This window comes from Panicum virgatum, chromosome 2K, assembly GCF_016808335.1.
Source record: "Panicum virgatum strain AP13 chromosome 2K, P.virgatum_v5, whole genome shotgun sequence".
Classification (NCBI taxonomy): domain Eukaryota; kingdom Viridiplantae; phylum Streptophyta; class Magnoliopsida; order Poales; family Poaceae; genus Panicum; species Panicum virgatum.
In genome coordinates, this window is record NC_053137.1 from 37,586,912 (window position 1) to 37,601,530 (window position 14,619).

The following is a 14,619-nucleotide window of genomic DNA, read 5'->3' on the forward strand; positions in this document are numbered from 1 at the left end:
GAGTTGCCCGTCGGTGCTTACATGTTGTAAAGCAATATCTCCCTTAGCCTCATGATCCCTTAAGAAATGATGACGAATATCTATGTGCTTTGTTCGGGAGTGTTGTACGGGGTTGTTTGCTAACTTGATTGCACTCTCATTATCACAAAATAGAGGAATTGCATCAAAATGACAACCAAAGTCACTCAACGTTTGTCTCATCCACAAAAGTTGTGCACAACACGCACCAGCGGCGACATATTCGGCCTCCGCCGTGGACAAGGCAACCGAGTTTTGCTTCTTAGAGCTCCAAGCTACTAAGGACCGGCCAAGGAATTGACAAGTCCCCGTAGTGCTCTTTCGATCCACTTTGCAACCGGCATAATCCGAATCGGAATAGCCAAGTAAATCGAAAGATGAGCCCTTGGGATACCATAAACCAAGGTTAGGAGTGAAAACTAAATATCTTAGGATTCTCTTAACCGCCATCAAATGACATTCTTTCGGATTAGCTTGAAATCTTGCACACATGCACACACTAAGCATAATATCGGGCCTAGATGCACAAAGGTAAAGAAGGGATCCAATCATGGAGCGATATACCTTTTGAGCCATGGCCTTGCCATCTTCATTGAGATCGAGATGCCCATTGGTTGGCATGGGAGTTTTGATGGGCTTGGCATTTTCCATGTCAAACTTCTTGAGCATATCCTTGATATACTTGGTTTGACAAATGAAAGTGCCATCCTTGAGTTGCTTGATTTGAAATCCGAGGAAGAAGGTCAACTCACCCATCATAGACATCTCAAATCTCTTTGTCATAATCCTACTAAAATCATCGCACCAAGTTTTGTTAGTAGAGCCAAATATAATGTCATCGACATATATTTGGCACACAAAGATATCTTTATCAACTTTGCGAGTGAAAAGAGTAGGATCGGCTTTGCCTATTTCAAAGCCTTTTCTTAAGAGAAAGTCCTTAAGGCATTCATACCATGCTCTAGGGGCTTACTTGAGCCCATAGAGCGCCTTATGGAGCAAGTAGACGTGGTTTGGGAGTTTTGGATCTTCAAAACCCGGTGGTTGCTCAACATATACCAATTCAGAGATTGGTCCATTAAGGAAAGCACTCTTCACGTCCATTTGATATAGCTTGAAATCATGGTGAGTAGCAAAGGCAAGCAAGATACGAATTGACTCAAGCATAGCTACGGGAGCATAAGTCTCACCAAAATCCAAACCTTCGATTTGTGTGAAGCCTTGAGCAACCAACCTTGCTTTGTTTCTTGTTACCACGCCATGTTCATCTTGTTTGTTTCGAAAGACCCATTTGGTTCCAATGATATTTTGCTTGGGTCTTTCTACTAAGGACCGGACTTCATTCCGAGTAAAGTTGTTCAATTCCTCTTGCATAGCCATCACCCAATCCGGATCATCCAATGCTTCTTCCACCTTAAGAGGTTCCAAGGAAAAAACAAACGAGTCATGTTCACAAAAAGTAGCCAAACGAGATCGAGTGGTTACCCCTTTACTTATACTTCAAAGGATATTATCCACGGGATGATCCTTTTGAATTATGTGATGAACTCTTGGATGTGGAATGGAGGATTGATGTTGGATTGGTTTAGCTTCTCTATCATCTTGAGACTGATCTTGATGTTGAGTTGATGCCTCGGCTTGAGTAGCCCGGATACTCCGGTCTGGAGTCCGGATACTCCGGTCAAGATGTCCGGAGTCTCCGGCTTCATATCCGGAGTTTCCGGGTTTTGCAGCGGATGTAGAGATAGATGGCCCTTGAAACATCAACTCATCATCATCATTGTCCATTTGTTCTTGAGGCTTTATTTCACCAATCGCCAACTTCTTGATAGCTTGACTTGATGATTCTTCCATTCCTACAAAATTATCAACTTGCTCTCCTTAAGAGCCATTAGATTCATCAAATGTCACGTCACACGCTATTTCAACACAACCGGAGGTTTTGTTGAAAACACGATAGCCATGAGCATTTGAGGCATAACCAAGAAGAAAACCTTCATCAACTTTAGGTGCAAACTTAGAGTTCTTGGGCTTCTTGTTAAGAATGAAGCACTTACTTCCAAAAACTCTAAAGTAAGACACATTAGGCTTTTTACCAAGTAGAAGCTCGTATGCCGTCTTGTTCAAGATCTTGTGAAGATATAGGCGGTTGATTGCATGACATGCTGTGTTGATTGCTTCCGCCCAAAATTTATCCGAGATCTTGTACTCATCAAGCATTGTTCTTGCGGCCTCAATGAGAGTTCTATTTTTCCTCTCAACAATTCCATTTTGTTGAGGAGTATATGGAACCGAGAACTCATGACCAATGCCCTCTTCATCTAGAAACTCTTCTATATTAGTGTTCTTGAATTCGGTGCCGTTGTCACTTCTCACTTTCTTGATCTTAGTCTCAAATTCATTTTGAGCTCTTTTTGCAAACTTCTTGAAGGTCTCTTGCACTATACTTTTGTCATGCAAAAAGAATACCCAAGTGAAATGAGAATAATCATCAATAATAACAAGACCATATTTGTTACCACCAATGCTAATGTACGCCACCAGGCCAAAGAGATCCATATGTAGAAGTTCAAATGGCTTGACGGTGGTGACGATGCTCTTTGATGGATGTGGAACACCAACTTGCTTCCCGGCTTGGCATGCACTACATACACGATCTTTCTCAAAAGAAATATTTGTTAGTCCTAGGATGTGATCCCCCTTTAGAAGCTTGTTGAGATTTCTCATCCCAACATGAGCTAGTCGGCGATGCCATAACCAACCCAAGCTAGACTTTGCTATCAAGCAAGCATCAAGTTGAACCCTCTCTTGAGAAAAATCCACAAGATAGAGCTTTCCCTTGAGCACCCCCTTGAAAGCAACGGAGTCATCACTTCTTCTAAGGACGGTAACACCCTCGTTAGTGAACAAACAATTGAAGCCCGAATCACAAAGTTGTGAGATGGACAACAAATTGTAACCAAGTGACTCAACTAAAAGAACTTTTGAGAGAGTGAACTTTGAGTTTAGGTTAATGTTACCGGTACCAAGCACTCTTCCCTTTTGATTTCCCGCAAAAGTAATGAAATGATCTCCACTTGATGCGGTTATTGTTTCAAACATACTCCTTTCTCCGGTCATATGATTTGTGCATCCACTATCAATCACCCAAGTTGATCCACCGGAGGAGTATCCCTACAAAACAAAGTTACTCTTTTCTTTTAGGTACCCAACAATACTTGGGTCCTTTAATGTTAGTCACAAGAACTTTGGGCATCCATACATGGTTTTTCACTTTTGTGTTCCATGTACGGTGTCCTACAAACTTGGCAACCACTTTACCACGGTGGTTCCTTGTCAATACATAATTGGCATAAAAGGATACATGAGATGATTCTTGTGCCTTGATCTTAGTTGGGTTAGAGGCCTTAAACTTATCTTCTTTAAATGAGGATGCAACAATCTTAGCACCCTCATCACATGTACCTCTCTTGATGAAGTTGACATGACCACTTTCTTGAATCACATCATTTGTCTTGCGAATGGGAGTGGTCATGTTCACTAGACCTCCTTAAGCACCCAAGACGGTCTTGTTCTTGTTCTTGGTAAATGGAATGGCATGTGGGGTACCTTGCCCATTCCTACCAAGTCCCTTACCCACTTCAAATCCAAACTTGCTCATGTATCTTGACCCAAATCCCTTGGTGTGTTTCTCAAACTCACCTACCCTTGTAAAGGGGATTTTCTTTGGGACTTGAGTATGTGATGGAGCCTCTTCTTGCAACAAATGAGTGAGTCTAGAGATTTCTTTCTTCATTGCATTCATCTCAACATGGTTAGTAGCACAAGTTTGAATATCAATGTTATAGCACCGTGCACAACCATTACTAGTAGAGGGACTAGATGGATTGGATGTCTCTCTAGTCTTAGGAGCACTTTCCCAAAGAGTATTAAATTGAACTTCAAGTGTCGTGTGATTAGCTTGTAAGCTTGTTATGCTCTCTTGAAGTTTCTCATTATCTTTCCTTAGAAAAGTGTTAGTGTCATTGACAAAAGAAAATTTTCTAGTCAAATCATCCACTTTTTCTTTTTCACTAGAGAGTGACTCTTTCAACTCAAGAAGAGTGTCATCCTTGACTTTGATTGAGTTCACAAGCATCTTGTTTTCCTCCCTTTCATAGGCGAGGTCCTTTTCAAGAGCCTTGAATTTTTTTCTCTCAAGTCTAAGCAATTCTTCTTGTGTCTCAAGAGTCTCATCCGCTTCATCTAGTTTCATAACTAGTTTCATCATTTTAGTTGCGGCCCCTTTACCATATTTCTTAACTAGTTTAGCAACTTCTACTTCATTATCCATTTCATCGTCTGATGAGTTTGGAGATGTTACCTTGGAGTTTTTAGCCATGAGGCACATGATAGGAGCTTCATCATCATCATCGGTGAGATCTTCAAACAAGCTTGGAGGATGTGGAGATGATGCCTTGAAAGCCATGGTTGCAACATCTTCTTTCTCGGACTCACTTTCTTGTTGTGAATCCCATTCTTGACCAAGATGAGTTTCTCCGGCTTGCTTCTTGTATCTTGATCTATCTCTCTTGGATGTGCTTTCTTTGTTGTCTTTGTTCTTCTTCTTCTCTTCCGGGCAATCAGCAATGAAATGCCCAACTTTGTTACACCCAAAACACGGCCTATTAGATCTTCTTCTTGGCTCATACTTCTTGTTCTTTCCAAAGTTTCTAAAGTTGCCTTTCTTCAATACTCTTGTGAAGTTCTTGATAAAGAAAGCCATTTGCTCATCATTAAGCTCTTCATCATCATCACTACTAGTGCCTTCATTTTTTGAGGCTTGGTTTGCCTTTTCTTTGCCTTTTGACTTAGCTTGAAGTGCCAACCCACTATTCTTTGCCGCTTGTTCTTGAAGCTCGGCTAGATCTTGGTTGATCTTGACTCTCTTCAATTGATCATGGTGAGCTTCAATTCTTCCAAGGACATTCTCGGTGGTGAAGTGTTTGAATCCTCTTTCGGCTCTAATCAAGCTAGGTAGAGTAACATCCCTAGCCATATACACGGTCAAGAATTTGTCCACAATCTCACGGTCACCCCACTTGTCACCACCAAGAGATTTAATTTGGTTTGTGATCTTCTTCATGCGGTTATACATTTCTTTCACACCTTCATCCTTCTTCATGGAGAATAAGCTCAATTCATCTTTCAAAGTTTTGATTCTTGATTCACGTACTTTCCTTGACCCTTGATGGTTCACAAGGAGAGTGTCCCAAGCATCTTTGGCGGTTGGTGCATCCTCTATCTTGTCAAACTCTTCGGAACTCACGGATGTGTGTAGGATGTTCAACGCTTGGAAATTCCTTTGTAGCACATATGCTTGAACCGGGGTTGGAGTTTCATCTTCATCCGGAATTTCACACCCAACTTCCACAACTTTCCAAAGATCCTTGTGAATTGCATTCATGTAACCGAACATCTTAGTCTTCCATTGATTATATCCGGTACCATCAAAGAAAGGTGGCTTGCCCATATGAATTGATGCATTGTGCTCACTAGGTAGAGAAAAAGTGTAATCATGAGCAACTCTTCGATAATCATCTTTGCCTTTTGACTTTGATGAGCTGCCCTTGTTTGAAGAGCGTGAGGCTCTTCTCTTGGAATCGGTGTCGGAGTCATCACTAGAGTCAATGATAACTCGGGAGCTAGTCTTTTTCTTCCTTTGCTCCTTTTTCTTTTTCCTCCATGCCTTCCACTCCTCATAAGACATCTCATCATCGGATGTTTCTTCTTCACTTTCTACTCCACCATTCTTATTCTTTCCCTTCTTGTTGTTGGATGGCTCTACATTCTTGTCTTTGTCTCTTTTATCACTAGGATCACCTTTTTCACCTTCATTAACCGGAATCTCTTGATTCTTTTCATCATCCGACATCTTGACCTCTCCGGACAGTTAAGCCCTTTGAATGGAGAGCCAAGCTCTGATACCAATTGAAAGGATTTTAAGATGCCTAGAGGGGGGTGAATAGGCAATCTGCAATTTAAAACACTTAACAAAAATGTCAGACACAGACTAGCCCGGATACTCCGGGTATATGCCCGGATACTCCGGGTTTGGTGGTCCGGAGTATCCGGAGCTATATCCGGAGTCTCCGGGTTTGAACGACCTGAAATGAAACTGCAAGAAACTCTGATAGAAAAGTAGATCGAGCTAGAGAATGAGTACCAGGGGTTCCTTAAGGTTGATATCCAACAAACAAAGTTCACTAGAAACTCGTGAGTGAGTTGATCGAGCTCAAACCCTAGAAATAAAGTCTCACAAGCAAAGGGCAATGAAATCAAGTAAACTAACACGAAGGAGACAAGGATTTGTTTCCCGAAGTTCACACCCGAAGGTGCTACGTCTCCGTTGAGGAAGGATTCGAGAGACGGAGCTCAAGAACCCCTATGCTCCTCTTCCAAGGGCGAGATCACCTCTCAAGCCCAAGGTCACTTACTATGGATTTCTCGGCGAGGAATGGAGATTACAAACTTATTGTGCAGCTCACAATCTTGGTTGAGCAATCACAAGCACGCCTAGCCGTCTAGGAGCACAAGGCTCCAAGAGTAACAAACTTGAATCCACGGGCTTGACCAAAACCAAGTGCTCAAGAGATGGAAATGAGGCTCACTATAACTAATCCTTGCTCTTGCTTGCTTCTCACTCAAATCCCTCAAGGGAATAACTCAAGAATGGAGAAGGGAGAGTGAGAGAGCTCTTTTTGGCTTAGGTTTGAGTTCAGCTCGTCAAAGTGGCAAGAGAGGAGGCTGAAAGGGTATGGAGGGGGTATATATACTTTTCAGCCTCAAAAGAGCCGTTGGGCGATGGGGTACCCGGAGACTCCGGGTATATGCCCGGAGACTCCGGACAACCCTAGGTTTTCAGACTTTGAATAGAGCCCGGACACTCCGGGCAACAAGGTCCGGAGTATCCGGCCCTATACCCGGAGTATCCGGGTATGGCAGGGGAAAAACTCTGGTTTTTGCTCCTTTGAGTTGTTTTGTGGCTCACAAGTGTTTGTCTAGGTTCTCTTGAGCACTAGTTTCAAATCAAAGCCCTTGAATCAAGTCCCTCTTGATAGTACGGCGTTCCTATACTCAAAAATTCAAATATAAAATCTAATTCCATGAGTATCCTTTGAACTCCGCTTTTTCATTTCCTTTTTGAGGGGTCGTACATCCTTACTTGATTCACCTATACAAACTCATCACCTGCACACATGCTCAATTACATGATTAAATGCACATGTGTTTTGTCATTTACCACCAAAACCCACTTAGGGGCCTGGATCACTTTCAAACTCCATTGGTGCAAATGATAACATCAAGTGCTTATCGGGCTTGGATCTGTCTGATTATGAGCTTATCAGTTGCACCAAAGAAGGATTCGTCCCTGCTACTCTAAAGCCGATAGAAAATCGGCTAAATCATTTGATGCTATAAAAATGAGTCAAGCAGGCGACTCGGGCGCAACCGGTCAGATCGGGTCCCACGACCGGTCAGACCGGTCTTCTTCATATCGGCCGCCAGAGCCGACCGGTCAGACTGGTCTAATGCAGAGTGGCTCCAGCAGCGCATTGAACACTATCGGGCACGTACGAACAATATGTGTGAGACTATTAAAGAGTCAGAAGACATAGCCAAGCTGGGCCAAAGTTTTACATCGGCTGATCCTTTGGAAAAGGTTGATCTAGGTGATGGTACTATTCCTAGGCCGACTTTTATAAATAAGAATTTATTGGTTGAATATAAAGCCGATTTGATAAAGTTATTAAAAGAATATATCAATTGTTTTGCTTGGGAGTATTCTGAAATGCCGGGATTGAGTCGTGATCATGTTGAACATCGTTTACCGATCAAAGCCGGTTTCAAACCTTATAAGCAACCGGCTAGGCGTTTCAATCCTAGTATTTATATAGCGGCCGAGGATAAAGTTATTGGGGCTGTTTTGACTCAAGAAACTGAAGTCAAGGGGTATGTTGTCACTTACATAAGCCGACGACTTATTGATGCAGAGACAAGGTATACTTTCATTGAAAAATTATGTTTGTCTTTATATCATGCTTGCGCTAAATTGAGACATTATCTACTATCTAGTACTTGCATAGTAGTGTGTCAAACCGATGTGATAAAACATATGTTACAAAAGCCGATTTTATGTGGTAGAATTGGCAAGTGGACATATGCTTTGATAGAATATGATTTGGCTTGTGAACCTTCGAGGTCTATGAAAGGCCAAATTGTATCGGATTTCATTGTTGAGCATCGGATTAATAATGAGCATAATTTAGAAGTCGACTATATTATTTGCACACCATGGAAGCTTTATTTTGATGGATCGGTTTGTGATGATGGGAGAGCAATTGGTGCTGTTCTTGTGTCTCCGAGTGGTGCTATCATTGAGTTCTCAAACCGATTAGAGGAATATTGTACAAATAATCAAGTTGAGTATGAAACACTTCTATTTGGCTTGGAGATTTTACAATCTATGGGCGTGAAGCATGTTGAGGCTTTTGGTGATTCACTTCTCGTTGTGCTGAAGTATCCAAGGTATGCCAATGTTATAGTGGTTCATTAAATGCATATCTTGATAAGTGCCTCGACATTATTTCTTTTTTTGATGAATTCGTTATATGACATTTATCAAGAGAAGAGAATGGACAGGCTAACGCTATGGCTCAGCAAGCATCTGGTTATAGTGATGGAAAAGGAAAATTCAACATTAGAAGACCGATGTGGATCAAAGCCGAGCTGCAGGTTCTGGACGAACCGGTCAGACCGGTTGTAACAACCGGTCTGACCGCCCAGTCAGCAAAAAACACTGATTCGGTCGAAAAGAAGGCCGAAGATTAGGATTGGAGAGTCCCTATAATCTCTTATGTCAAAGATCCTGGTCATGGTGCAGAGAGAAATATTAGTCAAATATATTTTAACTAGGTCTGTACCCGTGCGTTGCTACGGGTAGGTAAAAAAAGTTTCCCACATGTGAGGATACAGGCAAACAAAGCTTCTAGATAAGAGCCAAACTCTTACACTCGATGGAGAAATATGTAAAGCTCAGTTGAAAATATAGCAAATATAGCCAACTCCATATACATTTATATTTTTCATCAAATAGTTCTATGCACATACGTTGCCACAGGAAGCAACAAATTTTCAAAGCAATAATTGGAAAGTTAAACAAAAAATATGGTACATAAGATATATTTTTTTCAGTTATATATATCCATGCCATACAATGATTTGAATATCGATTCCATAAGTCTAAATTCCTAAACACAGACCGAAAATGTCATATATTAATGCGGGACGCTCCATTTGCATATCCATCAGAGCTCCGCCCTACCATGCTCCTGTAGTCCTGTGTTCCCACCACCTCATCCATCTCCAATGGCGTCCCCAACATGCAAATGTCATATATTTCACAGTATACCTTCTAGAGAAAGTGATAAAAGGGGGGAAACTATTGCACCTGTGAACAAAAATACTACATATTATTACTCCTATATGCCACATATAATTGATCAAATCTTGGCCAAAATATTTGGGGCCTACCATGGCCTTGTAAACAATGTATAAACTGAAGGGTTCAAAGAAAATAATTAGCAGTAAATTAATTGGAGAAATGATAGTTGAACTGACCATACAAATAACCTTTTGCTAATGTATGTGAAAAATAACATGCAAAAGTCAAAACAGCTGTCTGAATGATGTAAACAATAGGATCAAAAAGTTAATTTGGAAAATACAGAGTATGATAATGCTTTAAAAGAACCAAAGTGCTAATCAATAAATCATTTTTCTGACTCAAAGTATTGCAATCTCAAAATATTTCATGAGAGACTCAATTTCAATAATTTATAGACTCTGTGGATCCTTTTCCCTTTTCTTCAGGTGTTGGAGGATCTGTGAAGGTCATGTTGTTGCAAAAAACATTAACTATCTCCCATTATCGATACTTCCTAAAATTATAAGTGCTATAGAAAGTGGCATACCAGCCATCTAGGATTTAGATCAAACGTCATAGGTTAATTAGCACTTCTAACAATGCCGATTATAACATGGCAGGAGAAAAAATATAGGATGATAGCTGTGTACGGATCAAAGTCAATCGATTCTAAAAAGAAATACACTTGAGGTACCAAATCCTAAGGCTACTTAAGGAGTGCTAGTGACAATTGAAGGAGCACCAATTATTTCATGCTTCAATGGCAGATATATGCAGGGCAAACAAATCAATCAAAGGTTTCAGCATATAAGGGACCATACATGTGCAAGGAGGCCATGATGTTAAAACAAAACTTTACAAAGCATAGAAATATTCTGTAAGAGGAAAAAAAATCAGTAGGCAAAGTGACTTAACTCTCTTAATATTATGTTCCGCGAAAAAAAACAGTAATGCTGGCTTGTGCTCCTTCCTCGCTGAGAAATTCCTAATAAGGTGGATTAGCAGTCTTGACTACAATCATGATATAGTCAGACAAAATCAGCATTTTAGCAAAAAGTGAGTTCTTCTTCAATTCCGAATATATTCTGCAATAAAATCTACAATCAAACTATGTGAATGAAAGACTTTCAATGAAACATTAGCATGTCCAGTTGTCCACCATTTGATAAGCAGTCAAAACATCGAACAGGCTAGGGGCAGTGAGCGTAGACATGGTGTTGTTCCTACTGCAGCTCCGCGCTTGTGCATCTCAACTCTACTGAGCTCAATGATCTTTCTGCAAAGAAGCCAACCAAAGCTACATCACTAATTAGTTGTACTGAATGCGTATACTAAGTATACTATACTCAGATGTCCTGACTGTGTATACCGAACACTACACAAATGCTAGCAGATAGAAAGGTAATGCTGGGCATAAATGAAATTATGAATATTGGTGAGAAATCTTCACCCAGTAGGACGACAGGTCAATCTCGAAGCTAACCATCAAAGGAACCCGCCTACTGCAAGGACCTAAGCATGGAGTTCAGTAAACACAGGTTAAGTAGAGAGAATGTAACAATAAGATTTCAGAAAACTAAGCAAAAGCTGGTTCAGTTTGCAAAGCAATGGGATCGAATCTACCTTGCATGATCTTCATACTGTATATACATCAAGGTTGCGGGCGCTCGTCAGCAACCGTAGGAATTTGCTATTGGACAGAAATTAACAACAAAAATCCTAATTGACCATGGACAGAAATTAACCGCGGGAATAGAAGAAGATGAGCAAATTGAAGAGTACCTTGAGCCGGCAGGGGAATCACCAACAATTCATCCATGAGCACGCGTCGATCTGAAGTCAATCTATAGAATTGAGGTGAAGTCACGCGGCCTAGAGGATCCACGGATGAAATCCTAATTTCTTATTAGACTATAGGAGGTTCATCACGGGGATAAGAAGAAAAATCATGTCGAGCCATTGGTTGCAAATCTGCGGGCGTCATGAATCAGAGACTGACCTGGACTCCTGGAGGTGCTCGTCTGTGCGGGGGGCATGGCGCCTGGCAGGCGGTGGCAGATCGATGAGTCGATAGGGGACGGACGAACGCGACGGCGACGGTGATGGCGAGGGCGTCCGGCGTCCGCCCGGAGCTGGCGCGGCCTCGATGGCGAGGGCGTCCGGCAATCGACCCGTTCTTGCCCGGGACGCTGGAGTCAGAGGGTTGCGCCGTCCGTGTGAAGACTCGGCGATGGCGGAGTCGGCATGGAGGCGGCGACGGTGATGGCGAGGACGTACGGCGTCCGCCCGGAGCTGGCGCGGAATCGATGGAGAGGGCGTCCGGCGTCCGCCCAGAGCTGGCGCGGACTCTGGCGCGAACGGCGGCGGCGTGCGGGCGTGCGGGCGTGGGAGAAGCGGGCGCGCGTTTGGCAGGGGGCGAGATCGGCGGCGGCGGCGGCGGCGTGCGGGAAGCGGGCGTCCGTTTTGGCAGGCGGCGAGATTCGTGCGGAAGGAAAAGGATCGCAGGCGAGATTCAAACGACGAATCATGACCGTCGGAGGCTTAACCAAAGTTGAGGAGGGGAGGATGAGCAAAAAAAAAAAAACGTCACCCTTAGCCTCTTTTTAGTAGTATAGAGATTGATGGCGAGCTTTATCGTCGAACTGCCGAAGATTTGCTCTTTAAGTATTTGGACTCGAATCATGCCAAAGTTGCTACGGGTGAAGTTCATGAGGGCATTTGTGGTACTCATCAATCGGCTCTGAAGATGAAGTAGTTACTTGGGAGAGTCCGTTTTTATTAGCCTTCCATGATTTCGGATTGTTTAGAGTACATATGATGAGCTCCAACAATAATTATACAGCCTAGCATAGCTAGGTTAAGAGATAATTGAGTATGCCATGACGTTGTTAGAATTTCATAGAGACCCTTATGGCCTTGTCCTGTAAATGGGCCCTTATGAGCCTCCAAATATCTTTAAGTTCATGACCAATACCATAAAGGATGTGAAGAATGTCAACGGTTTGGAGATTTGCAATTGGTGCCCGCTGCGTTGATGCATCCTATCATTAAACCATGGCCGTTCCAAGGTTGAGGGTTGGATTTTATTGGTCAAATTAATCCTCCATCTTCAAAGGAGCATAGCTTCGTGTTGGTTGCTACGGATTATTTTACTAAGTGGACCGAAATGGTTCCTTTGAAGAATATAACACATAGAGAGGTGATTGAGTTCATAACTGAGCATATTAGATTTGGTATTCCTCAAACTTTAACAATGGATCAAGGTTCTTCATTCATATCAAAGGAGGTGCACACATTTATTGAATCTTACAAGATCAAGTTGCTCCATTCATCTTCATATTATGCTCAGGCCAATGGATAGGCCGAGTCAAGTAATAAGATTTGGATCAAACTTATCAAGAAGAAAATCCTAGGAGGTGGCATGAAGTATTATCCAAAGCCTTGAGGGCTCATCGTAAATCTCGTCATGGTGCTACCAAAGTGACTCCTTTTGAGCTTGTGTATGGTCAAGAGGCCGTTTTATCCGTTAAGGTAAATCTGGACGTCTATAGATTGGCTAAGCAAAATGATCTTTCCGCCATTGATTATTATATTTCAATGATGGATAATATTAATGAGGTGCCTGACAAGCAGATGAAGGCTTTAAAGGAAATTGAAAAAGACAAGCTTCGGGCTGCTATAGCTTACAACAAGAAGGTACAAGGTAAATCTTTTTAAGTTGGAGATCTAATTTGGAAGACAATATTAAAACTTGGGGTGAAAAGCAATAAGTTTGGTAAGTGGTCACCAAGTTAGGAGGGTCCATATAGAGTTGTTAAAGTTATCTTCGAGAATTATTATATGATGGAGACGCTGCAAGGAGATTGTCTACCTAGATCTATTAATGGAAGATATTTGAAGAAATACTACCCTAACGTGTGGCAAGATGCATGAAGAAAAGATGGCCGATTTATGAAGATCACCCTTAATAGTATTTTTAGGCCCTAGTGATGTATTGCATAAATTCTGTTCTTTGCTTTTTAGCTTATAAACTTATTAAAAAGCAGGGGGGCATATGTTGACAGCCAAAATTAGCACATGTAGAGGCCGACCGGTCTGACCGGTCGGGCCAACCGGTCAGACCGGTCTGGTCTGTATAGTCCGAGTAGAGTTAGAATTTTTTTTGTAAAAAATGACTTTGTAATCCTACTCGTGGAAGGGTACGTCTTTCCCGGCCTATAAATATAAAGGCTAAGGCCGATTGAAGTTATTTCCAATCGTATCAATTAAAATATCGCATTACATTTTGTCTCTCAAATTCTAGTCTTTTCTAACCCTAGATTGCTTTCTTGATTTGTCTCTACGGCGTTTGAAGACGTTCTGAGTGGCCTGCCGATCTCAGGACAACCCTATGTTCACGAGCTTCGACGGGTCCCTCCCGAGCTCGCTGTTCTAGGTTTCCAGCAAGGCCCTGGCTACATCGGGTCAGACCGGTCGGCAGCACCGGTCAGAAAGGCCTGCCTAGGGTTTCGCAGGTGTTTATCGTTTTGACGATCGTTCGCACGTGCCAGTGCATTTGAGTGTGTTTGGCGAAAGCACCGGATTGCTCACCTTACAAATTGAATTGATTGATTGGGTGATGGGATGGGAGGAGGTGTCGGGCGGGTACGCAAGTTGGTAGGCGTGGGACAACGTGAGAAAAAACAACGATAAGAGGGAGTGGGTGCTGTGAAACCTCCAACCTGACATGTGGACCGCTTTGTAAGAGGGAGTGGGTGGCTAAATTAAGATGAGAAATATTCTCAATTATTTCATCTTTTATAATATATAAGATAAGATAAGATAGGTTTTATTGTTTGGATCACCAAATGGAAACTTTAGGCCTAAATTTCAGTCCATACATCCAAACGGGCGTATGTACGGGCATGTACAGGAAAAGAACTCAACACTAGTGTCCAAATCGGATTTCTACAGGCCCACTCCCGTTGCAATGGAACTGGTGGCTACGAGTCCGAGCAGGAGCGTATGCACGCGCGAGGGCGATAGAATCCGATTCGGGGTACCTCGTCGGAAGCCCGATCGGAATCGCAGCTTTCCCGCCGGCCCTATAAATCCACGCGACGGGTTTCCCTCCAAACCACAACGACAAAGGCAAA

General features: G+C 42.4%; 1 long non-coding RNA gene across 13 annotated transcripts; it reads right to left on the reverse strand.

Moving 5' to 3' along the window:
- Positions 1–9,113: 9,113 nt before the first annotated feature.
- LOC120674746 lies at positions 9,114–11,949 on the reverse strand. Of its 13 annotated transcripts, none has more exons than XR_005675186.1 (5): positions 11,484–11,949; positions 11,267–11,379; positions 11,108–11,174; positions 10,935–10,996; positions 9,114–10,760 (listed from the first exon to the last, which is right to left on the reverse strand). It is a non-coding gene; the product is annotated as an uncharacterized LOC120674746 (long non-coding RNA). The 13 variants fall into 13 exon arrangements; XR_005675179.1 differs by having other exon boundaries at positions 11,267–11,395; positions 11,484–11,948; XR_005675180.1 differs by having other exon boundaries at positions 11,267–11,328; positions 11,484–11,946.
- Positions 11,950–14,619: the final 2,670 nt, after the last annotated feature.